Below are 10,695 nucleotides of genomic sequence, written 5' to 3' on the forward strand. Positions count from 1 at the left end.
AGCTGTGCTGTCAGTCAGCATATTAAAGCAGGTGGGCCTCACTATGAGTTAGAGAACCAAGTAAAGGACTCAAAGGCGAAGGTTTCTATCTCCTCCCAGCCAGAAGATGGAACATTTATCAAGTGGCTCTTTGGAGAGATTTTACTCTGTTGCTTTCCATTTTCCTGGGATTCTTTAAACCTTGTAATGTGGGACATAGAACAAGGGTAATTCTGGTTTATGTTCTTATTCATATTTTCTTTATTCATTATGTTCTCATATTCATATTTAATAAACAGAACTATAACAGAGCCTTTCTTTGACACAGGAGGAGTTATCTGCCGAGATACTGGCAAGTTCTTTCACTCATCTTACAGGAACCAAGATGTTTTGGCCATTAAGTCCAAATCTTTCAGCAAGCATTATTTATGAGACAATCACTGTTATTATTTTGGCTTAGATTCCCAAAATATTTGCAACAGTTTCTGAGTGGGATATGCCTGGCCCTTGACTCGGAAAACTAAAAAAAGGCTCATGTATTTCTTCTTAATAAATTCAAACAGTCCTGGAAACCTCAAATATTAAACAAGCAAAGAGCTCCCAAAGATTTCTAAATTCTCATATTCTGATGAAACAGTAAGTTTTTGTAGTCATTAAGAAGTATACTGTTGGCATGGAAACCAAATCCTTATCAGGGAATGGGTCCTTCCTGTGATATGCAATTGAGTCAGTCAGTTGTTGTCCTGCTTCTGACAACTCCAGGGGCTGGGAACTCACTCTCAGTAAAAGGTTTTTCCCCATTTTTGGACAACTCTAATTTTTACAAAGTTCTTATTTTGATCTGAAATTGTATTACTGCACATTTTACCAGTGTGGATATTCTTTCTTGCTCTTCTTTGCGACCTTCTCTTTCTCTGCTGGACCCATTTAGGTGTTCCTAGGAAACCAATATTCTTATTTCACACACTGTCTCTGGACAATCTAGGTTTCATAGTTCATGTTCACAGTGAAAAGTGTATCTCAAGCCCACACTTTCATGCTGAGCTCCAAGTCAATATATTCATCACCAACGTATCTACCTGTCTGCCTCACAGGTACCTCATATTCAATTTATCCAAAGTTGGTTTTACCTTTGATTAGACTCCTGAATTTGGTGAATGATGCCACCATCCACTCAGTCTCCTAAGTCAGAAACCAGAACATTTCTTGGATTTTTGCCACCAGTCATCCATCACTTTTGATAGTGCCCTGTTAAAATCTCACATATATTTTTTCCTGCCCGACTCCACTACCAGTGGTCTTTGTTGTTTCTTGACTAAATTGCATCCCTGCTTCTGGCCTCACCTCCTTCAATCTTTCTCCTTAACTTCTCTAGATTGAACCACCTAAAATTTAAATCTCTTGCCGTCATCTGCTAAAAATTCCTGAATGATTTCATCTTGTGAAAGGATAAGCTTAGTGTATTTGATGGCATATAAGATCCAACACACACACCCATTAGGATGGCAAAAATATATAAATAACTCCTACAACTAAAAAAAAATAAAAATAAAAACAACTTAAAAGTGGGGAAAATATTTGAATAGCTATTTCTTCAAAGATAGATGTATGGCTAATAAACACTTGAAAAGGGGCTTAATAGCTGGGCGCGCAGCAGCTCAAGCCTGTAATCCCAGCACTTTGGGAGGCTGAGGTGGGTGGATCACTTGAAGCCGGAAGTTCGAGACCAGCTTGGCCAACATGGTGAAACCACATCTCTACTAAAAATACAAAAATGAGCCTGGCGTGGTGGCACATGCTTGTAGTCCCGGCTACTCAAGAGGCTGAAGCAGGAGGATCAGTTGAACCTAAGAGGCAGAGGTTGCAGTGAGCAGAGATCACGCTACTGTACTCCAGGCTGGGTGACAGAGGAAGACTCTGTCAAGTGGGCTTCATCCCTGGGGTGCAAGGCTGGTTCAACATATGAAAATCAATAAACGTAATCCAGCATATAAACAGAACCAATGACAAAAATCATACGATTATCTCAATAGATGCAGAAAAGGCCTTTGACAAAATTCAACAACCCTTCATACTAAAAACTCTCAAGAAATTAGGTATTGATGGGACGTATCTCAAAATAATAAGAGCTATCTATGACAAACCCACAGCCAATATCATACTGAATGGACAAAATCTGGAAGCATTCCCTTTGAAAACTGGCACAAGACAGGGATGCCCTCTGTCACCACTCCTATTCAACATAGTGTTGGAAGTTCTGGCCAGGGCAATCAGGCAGGAGAAGGAAATAAAGGGTATTCAATTAGGAAAAGAGGAAGTCAAATTGTCCCTGTTTGCAGATGACATGATTCTATATCTAGAAAACCCCATTGTCTCAGCCCCAAATCTCCTTAAGGTGATAGGCAACTTCAGCAAAATCTCAGCATACAAAATCAATGTACAAAAATCACAAGCATTCTTATACACCAATAACAGACAAACAGAGAGCCAAATCATGAGTGAACTCCCATTCACAATTGCTCCAAAGAGAATAAAATACTTAGGAATCCAACTTACAAGGGATGTGAAGGAACTCTTCAAGGAGAACTATAAACCACTGCTCAATGAAATAAAAGAGGATACAAACAAATGGAAGAACATTCCATGCTCATGGGTAGGAATAATCAATATTGTGAAGATGGCCATACTGCCCAAGGTAATTTATAGATTCAATGCCATCCCCATCAAGCTACCAATGACTTTCTTCACAGAATGGGAAAAAACTACTTTAAAATTCGTATGGAACCAAAAAAGAGCCTGCATTGCCAAGTCAGTCCTAAGCCAAAAGAACAAAGCTGGAGGCATCATGCTACCTGACTTCAAACTATACTACAAAGCTACAGTAACCAAAACAGCATGGTACTGGTTCCAAAACAGAGATATAGACCAATGGAACAGAACAGAGCCCTCAGTAATAACGCCACATATCTACAACTATCTGATCTTTGACAAACCTGAGAAAAACAAGCAATGGGGAAAGGATTCCCTATTTAATCAATGGTGCTGGGAAAACTGGCTAGCCATATGTAGAAAGCTGAAAATGGATCCCTTCCTTACACCTTATACAAAAATTAATTCAAGATGGATTAAAGACTTAAACGTTAGACCTAAAACCATAAAAACCCTAGAAGAAAACCTAGGCAATATCATTCACGACATAGCCATGGGCAACGACTTCATGTCTAAAACACCAAAAGCAATGGCAACAAAAGCCAAAATTGACAAATGGGATCTAATTAAACTAAAGAGCTGCTGCACCGCAAAAGAAACTACCATCAGAGTGAACAGGCAACCTAAAGAATGGGAGAACATTTTTGCAATCTACTCATCTGACAAAGGGGTAATATCCAGAATCTACAATGAACTAAACAAATCTACAAGAAAAAAACAAACAACCCCATGAAAAAGTGGGTGAAGGATATGAACAGACACTTCTCAAAAGAAGACATTTATGCAGCCAAAAGACACATGAAAAAATGCTCATCATCACTGGCCATCAGAGAAATGCAAATCAAAACCACAGTGAGATACCATCTCATACCAGTTAGAATGGCGATCATGAAAAAGTCAGGAAACAACAGGTGCTGGAGAGGATGTGGAGAAATAGGAACACTTTTACACTGTTGGTGGGACTGTAAACTAGTTCAACCATTGTGGAAGTCAGTGTGGCGATTCCTCAGGGATCTAGAACTAGAAATACCATTTGACCCAACCATCCCATTACTGGGTATATACCCAAAGGATTATAAATCATGCTGCTATAAAGACACATGCACAAGTATGTTTATTGCGGCACTATTCACAATAGCAAAGACTTGGAACCAACCCAAATGTCCAGCAATGATAGACTGGATTAAGAAAATGTGGCACATATACACCATGGACTACTATGCAGCCATAAAAGATGATGAGTTCATGTCCTTTTTAGGGACATGGATGAAGCTGGAAACCATCATTCTCGGCAAACTATCGCAAGGACAAAAATCCAAACACCACATGTTCTCACTCATAGGTGGGAATTGAACAATGAAAACACATGGACACAGGAAGGGGAACATCACACACCGGGGCCTGTTGTGGGGTGGGGGGAGAGGGGAGGGATAGCATTAGGAGATATACCTGATGTTAAATGATGAGTTGATGGGTGCAGCACACCAACATGGCACATGTATACATTTGTAGCTAACCTGCACATTGTGCACATGTACCCTAAAACTTAAAGTATAGTTAAAAAAAAAGAAAAGAAAAGGAAAGACAAAAGGAAAAAGAAAAGGGGCTTAACATCACTAATCATTAGGGATATCCTAATCAAACTGCAATGAGACACTTTGCATCCATTAGGATGGCTACTTATCAAAAAAAGAAAAGTGAGAATATGGCAAAACTGGAACCTTTGTGCTTGTAGGAATGTAAATGGTGCAGGCACTATGAAAAACAGTGTGGTAGTTCCTCAAAAATGGAATTACCATGTGATCCAGCAATTCTACATCTCAGTATATACCCAAAATAATTGAAAGTAGGTATGACTTTATTACAGAGAAAAAAAAAGAATTGGAAGTAGGGACTCAGAGAGATATTGGTACGCCTGTGGGTATAGCAGCATTATTCACACAATAACAAAAAAACAGAAGCAACCCAAGTGGGCACTGATGAATGAGTGAGATGAAAGGAATGAGTGGATCGACAAGAGGTGGCATATACATACACTTATTCAGCGTTAAAAAGGAAGGAAATTCTAACATATGTTACAATATGGATGAACCTTGAAGACATTGTGCTAAGTGAAAATAGCCAGTTAGAAAAGGACAAATACTGTATGGTTTCACTTCTATGAGGTACCTAGAGTAGGCAAATTCATAGAGACAGAAGTGGAATGGTGGTTGCTTAGAGCTGCAGGGAATTAATGTTTAATGGGTACAGAATTTTAGTTTGGAAAGATGAAAAAAGTTCAGGATTGGATGGTGGTGATGGTTGCACAATGATGTAAACGTACTTAAAGCTGAACTATACACTTAAAAATTGTTAAAATGTCCAATTTTAGGTTATATATATTTTATCACAATTAAAGAAACAAAGATCCTATGGAACCTGATTCTTGGCTAACTGCTCTTGTCTACCAATACGTGGTCTGGCAACCCTGAACCACTTGTAGTTTCTCAAACACACTAGGCTCTCTCATGAGTCAGTGCTTTGTGCTGCCTGGCAATGTTTTACTCCTCCCTCAAGCTGCTGCTCAAATCTATGGTGCCCAACCATCCAGTCTGCCTGGAACTGAGGGGTTTCCCAGGATTCAGGATTTTCAGTGTCCACACTGGGAAAGTTTCAGGCAAACTGGGACAAGTTGGTCACTCCACTCAAATCCCAACATTTTATCATTTCCAAATTTGATCAGCATTCTCAAGTGTCCTTATCTAAAAACTTGAAAATTTCAATTTGGAAAGGATCAACATCAGAACTCTGTGATGCACTAAAAGATGTTTATGAAAGTTCATATCTATTCATTAATTAATATTCCTTGAATAATAATGCAGTATATTCTTTGGCTTATGTTATCTAAAATATATTTCTCTGTTTTCTCCATGACAGTGTCATAAAAATCCAGTCAAATGCCTTTCTAAGATCCAGATACACTGTATTGAAATGCATTTCTTTGATCACCAGTTGTGCCTACCTGTCCAAAAAAGATATTAGTCTGTCAGAGCTTGCTCTTTGTGAACCCACACTGGCTTCACGTGCTCGGAGCTGCTTGTGTTATGTGTGTGTGAACAGTTGTTTCAATTAACCCCTCAACAACTTTTATTTGTTTATGAAGAAATATTATATTCTACCCTGTACCCACATTGTAACAGATTTCCTAGGTTTTCAAAATTATTGAAGTTAATAAAAAGAAAAAGGATTTTCCTCTTCTGACCACATTAGATTCAGTGACCCAGTATTAGGCAGGATTTGTGTTACTGAAAGAGTCTCCCCCAACACAGAGCTCCTACCTGGTAATACCTGGTGAAATGGCTGAGCCCAAAGCAAACACAAACTCTAAGGATTCATAGAAATGTTTGTTTCACATGTAAACCAGCTATGTGAATACACATTTATTCATAAGAATATAAATACAGGTCTTGATTAGTGGCAAGTCAGCAACATTAAACCAATAATTGTTACCATTTGGAGAGGTTTGGAGGCAGATGCATCTTGGTTTAAACTGATATCTTAAGTAATTGCAGCATTTGTTTTAAGTTTTGTTTCCAAGTGAAAGCAGGCTGTTTCTGGTTGTCCTGGGTTTGGACCATGCACTGGGGAAGAGTGCCTTTTCCCTCTCTGAGGATAGTTTGTTCCCTGCCTGCAATGTAAGCCTCGTAAGAGTTGCAAGTAAGAAGCAAATTTAAAAGGAAAGGGGGGAAAAGGGTTTATTACTTAATGTACAAGATTTATAATAATTTGTTTATCGTGTCACAATAATTGGATTCAACTTTCTATTTCTGCCACTATTACCGAAATATGTTGTTTAAGTTTTAGAGTAAAATGTCATCAATCAACCAGCATGAAATTCACTACCTAGTAGTAGTAAAGATAATGTTATTATTATTATCATTATCATCAGAAAGGTCTGCCGTTCTAATGTGACTCTGCTATTCATACTTGCTCTGCAACTGTAGCTTTGTCTTTAAGTCTGTTTCATCATTTGTAAAATTGGGATTAAAATTATCTATACTGCAGATCTGAAAGTATAGTTAGGAGACAGTAACATTTACTGAGCATGTGCTGTGTGCCAGGGACTGTATGGCATCTTACATAGATTATTTCACTTAATCTTCACAGCACCCCTATGAACATGGTAATATCATCCTTGTTTTACAAACAGGGAAACTGAAGCTGAGAGGCATTACATAATGTACCTAAGGTCCCATAGTTTTTAAGTCGCAAAGTTAAGATTTGATTCTGCACTGGGCTAAGTCAACTCTACTATATCACATATAGATGTGCATGGACTTCTGTTTAGCTATATACCTACCTGTAGAAATGTAGATACATGAAAAGAGCATTGATTCTCTCATCCAGAGTGGGAGGGGGATTTTATACATTCCTTTGGATTTCCTAAAAAGCCTGTATGATTTCACTGACATCTTAAGTCAAAAGTAAGGGAGTTAAGAGACTCTTCCAGAAGTATCACATAACAAAGGTAATATTTATATAATATTAAAAATTTCACCCATTATTTACATAAATGTACTTAATATCACATTGCATTGAAAAGAAACATTCCACACAAAGCTTGTATTCATTCATGATATTCAAGTGCTACCTAACTTCATGTAATGGAAACAGTTCTTTATGCAATCTGGTATATGAGCTTTAAAATCCTTTCACATGCATTCTTTTATAAAATGCTACTCAGGGAACAAAATTCATCCTAGCTACTGTTGTCTATAAATGTTTCTCTTGCATTTTATTCAAACCAAAGTCTAAACCAAAGATTTTTAGGAAGAACATCCATCTCTCCTAGAATTAGTCTGGTTACCCTTGAAGACATACTCTAATTCTTTCCATTTCTTGTATTTCCTAAATATTTTCTCTCCACATTTAGTATTTCTTTAACCAAAGTAATACTCCATACCTTGGTGCTGACACTAATGGAATTCTAAATACTTTCTCCTTGAGTATATATTCCAAAAATATATTTTTCTGGTCCTAAGCTACAGATATTTTGTTTTACACATCAGATATAGTGGTTATGAGAATGGGAAAATTTTTAAAAACCAAAACATCCTTTGAGAAGAAAATGATTGGTAATTACAGTGGTCAGCTACTGTCCTAATTCCCTAGTTTTGGAACGGTTTAAACATCAAGGTGCTGTCACATTTCTTTTTATTTTGGTAAATATTAACACAAATTATTCCATTAACAATTCCATTAATTTAAAAAACTGTTATAAAGCCTTTAAACATGACTAAGATTTCCTCTGAGGAGAGAAGTAATTTGTGTGTTAACCAACTAGTGCCTTTCGGTCAATTTGCTTCCTAAATTAAAATATGGAAATATGAACTAAATAGACAGACTTGAAATAAAGACCAGTGATGAAAGAGAAGTAAGTTTGTTCTTGAATTATGTGTCTGTTTCTGTACACGTGTGTGTGTGCACTCATGTGCACCAGGTTCATAGGAAAACAATCTTGATTTAATAATCCGTGTGCAAATACTAAATAAGAGGAAGGGAAATATCTCTACATAATTAGCTTATACAGTTAGTATAAACCTCAATTTGGGTTAGAAAAACTATGGGAGAAATACTGTATCATAGTAAATGTAAACTAAAAATCGTATGACAGAAAAAATAATTTTACAAGGCACAATTCAGAGGGCAAATTTAAGAAATTTCCTCTTGGAATTCTTGCCAATCTGAAGCCTTTGAGATCTTTGAATAAATAAAAGTGTGCCTATGTTGGAAATCTTATTTTAGAGCACAAGAGGGTCAAATATAATCGTTTGGATTCATTTTCCCTATTGGATGAAAACCAATAGTTCCTGGTAAGTGTAGTTATATTGAGCCCTATTATTAATCACACGCTCTTCTTATTTTCAGTACTGCCAGGAAACAACTGTGGCAGACAGACTGGGCTGGCACAGAGAGATCAGAAATGGGAGAGCTCTTCCCAAGCAAAGACGTAGGTTAGCCTTGGAGGAGACATGAACAGATTGACCAGACAAATGCAGAAGTGTATGAAGCTCAAACCCAAAGGATTTATTTTCAGTGGGGAAAGAAATATCATAACTCCTGCTGTTTTACAAGAACCTTTAAGTAAATATTAATTCTTCATATACTGAAAAACAAAATTATTTTGGCCCAAACCTTGTTATAAATTTTTCAAATGTTAAAAGCTCTGATTTGGGGTCTGGAGGGCATATAGAGCCTTCAAAGATACTAATAATATAGTATTTATTATATGATACTATTGTTCTTTAAATTTTATGTACACACGATTAACTCTCTTCCAATGATACATTTCTTGAAAAAACATTAACATTAAGAAATACCATTTAGTGTGTTACTATGATTCTAAGTGCCTCAATTATCTGTTAGCATATCTGCAAACTATTACTTGAAAATTATTTTATTTCTGTACATCTAGAACAAATTGCATTCTAATTATAATATGTAACCTTAAACTTTTTTTCAGCGACTTTTAGAACAAAATTTTGTCATATGAAAAATGAGGGAAATTACCAGAGGAGATTCAGGAAAAGTAAATCTGGGTAGAAAATTTCCTTTCACTCCTGAAATACCTATTATTTCCATAAATTGCTCTATAATATTAGTTCTTTAAAAGAATTTGGATAGAGATACACTAAAAGGTTTAGAAAAAAATATCTCTCTCTAGAGAGTTGTCCCCCAATCAGTCTCTCCCCTGTCTCCAACATGCTACTACATCTGCTATTAGGGGCACATTGTTTGTAGCAATTATTTTTTAATGGGAAGAGGGACTCAGGGGAGAAATCCTCAAAGTTTTAAAGGCAAATTCCAAAGTACCAGTTTTAATTTAACTTTATATATACATTTGAAAATTAATGGGCTCTCTGGTAATGCTGCAGCTTTTGGAATTCATTCAGAAAGGGTTTTAAAATGGAAATGCTGGCAGATCGTGAAGTTCAGTGGTATGAATGGTGCCGCTGTAACACTTTACTATGTAGGCATGATGCCCATTGTAACAAACATCCCTGTGGCCATATTGTAATATTTTTAAACTTAAACTTTACACATACACATTTGTTTGAAGGGCAGACCAAAATAAAATATCAGAGTAGCTAGTGGGACAATCTGCTGTACATATGTTTCCCTTTTAATTTAACTTGTTTGGTGTTTATTCTTGTTTGGTTGCCTTCAAATTCATTATTACCCTCCATTTAGTTCACTTTACAAATGAACAGTATGAATCTAGGCTAAATGGCTAGAATTGTGAGACAGCATACAAGAAGAATAAGAAACAAATAATTGGGATGGCAGAGGTAAGTAATTAACAGACAATGGGCTCATCTTAGTTCCTGGCAATTCCAGCTTTTGTTTGCACAGGCAAGCTAGGCTACAGTAGGTGTGAAATGACTAAACTAAATTAGTTCAGCCATTGTGGAAAGCAGTGTGGTGATTTCTTAAAGAATTTAAAACAGAAGTAGTATTTGACCCACCAATCCCATTATTGGGTATATACCCATAGGAATATAATAAATTCTTTTACCATAAAGACACATGCACATGTACGTTCATCACATCACTATTCACAATAGCAAAGTCATGGAATCAACCTAAATGCCCAAAAATGGAAGACCCAGTAAAGAAATGTGATACATATACACCATAGAATACTATGCAGCCATAAAAAAGAATGAGATCATGTCCTTTGTAGCAACATAGATGGAGTTTGAGGCCAAAATCCTAATGCAGAAACAGAAAGCAAAATTCCATATGTTCTCACTTATAAGTGGGAGCTCAACATCAAGTACATATTGGCACAAAGAAAGAAACAACAGACACTGGGGCCTACTTGAGGGTAGAGAGTGAGAGGAAGCAGAGGATGGAAAAACTACATATTGGGTACTATGAAATAATCTAGACACCAAACCCTGTGCCACACAATTTACCTATATAAGAAATCTCCACCTGTGTCCCTGAACCTAAAATAAAAGTTAA

This window comes from Pongo pygmaeus, chromosome 1, assembly GCF_028885625.2.
Source record: "Pongo pygmaeus isolate AG05252 chromosome 1, NHGRI_mPonPyg2-v2.0_pri, whole genome shotgun sequence".
Classification (NCBI taxonomy): Eukaryota; Metazoa; Chordata; class Mammalia; order Primates; family Hominidae; genus Pongo; species Pongo pygmaeus.